Here is a 1,663-nt window from a genome sequence, read left to right on the forward strand (position 1 = left end):
ATTTATGTTCACAAACAAACTCATTTAAAAAATCGTTTATAAGTTTATTTACCCGATTCTCTTTTTCCTTTTATTTGTTTTACATTTTAAATACGGGTGAAGATAGGGATTAAATTTAGCACATGGTGAACTTTAGAGTTCAAACTATAAAACTTAAGAACTTTAAGGATTAGTGGTATAATTTCACAATTTTTCTTTGGCTTGCGAGTAAAAAGGGTAAAAGATAATGTGCAACCAATATGTTATCGAAACTAACGAACATATTAAAAATATGCTTACGAATATTAAATGAATTGAACATGAATATTTCGAAAATAAACAAAAGAACAATACTATTCATTCGAATTCGATTTATGTACACTAATATAGAGGTCAACTAGATATTTGGGTTGAAGTAATCAGAGTTTGAGTAGTTGATGGGGTCAGCATCATAAAATAATAACGAGGCAGGTAAGAAAGCAGTGTTCATCAGGATCACCAAAGGAGCTGAAAATGCAAGGGTGGGTAAAGCGTATCAGATTTGTTGCTTTAGAGTGCACTGAATCTGAATTATACTAAATTAGTTATCTTTTGACTCTCACTTACCATATGCCTTGGATTCAGCAAACTTAGTGCTCTGCATTTGCTTTTCATATCTAATTTTCAATGGTATAATATCAACAAAAACCTAATGTTTAATTAAACAACCATTTTAGTTCTTATTCTTTTTCAGAGTATTTTAATCCCTATCTTGTCATTTGGGGGCAAAAAGAAGCTTATATGGATGAAAATTAGTAGTTAACAAATCATTAACGCTCCAAAATAGGCTTTTTTAATTTTAAAATGAAACATTAAGGGTCAAAATGTTTTTAAAAAAATAAGAGTCAAAATAATTATTCAGTTAGAAACTTTTTCTCTTAAAATAAAATTCGGAATGCCAAAATATTAAAAAGAGAAATAGGGCTACCACTTCGATAAACTTTGAAGGTTAATTTTGACATTACGCAAATTTTAATTGAAAGGTGGGCACTGAAGCACAAAACAAGAACCATTTTCAATTTAATATGCAAATTATTTATGCTATTTGAGGAGCCGAAAGCACTGTATTGACACTATAGTGAGTTTCATAAAAGTAGAAAGAAGAATACAGGATTGGGGTTCACCATTGAACTATTGGAATGATGTTGCCAGAAAAAAGCAAAGCTTTGGCCCTGTTTTCAGTCTTTAAGGGCAGCTGCATTATGTTTTTTTTTCAGAATAATGTAATCTCATCAGTCATTGTGTTGAGGATTTAGGTATACCTAACATGATATTGGGAAGCTATATATCCAACTATTTTTTTTTGGGGGCGTCTATTTAGCCTAAAGAAAAGGGGAAAGATATATTTAGCCTTTTATATTTAATAGGCTTAATGTTCATGTAAGGGTCTAACCTTTTGGAGACCGTTCATATAAGGGCCAAACCTTTTAAAATATCGGGCAAGATCTTAATATTTTTGAATATGTTCATATAAGAGTAGTAGCAGATCCAGAAATATTTTTAGGGTGGATACACATATGTTAGCAACATAAATTTTTAAATGGGGTGGTACAAATAAAATTTCAGGTTGGACACCATCTATACAATAAGTAATTAATCGAAGAAAAATCATATTTCAGGACGGACACGAAAAATTTCAAGGTGT

Source organism: Hibiscus syriacus, unplaced genomic scaffold (assembly GCF_006381635.1).
Source record: "Hibiscus syriacus cultivar Baekdansim isolate YM2019G1 unplaced genomic scaffold, ASM638163v2 tig00117048_pilon, whole genome shotgun sequence".
NCBI lineage: Eukaryota > Viridiplantae > Streptophyta > Magnoliopsida > Malvales > Malvaceae > Hibiscus > Hibiscus syriacus.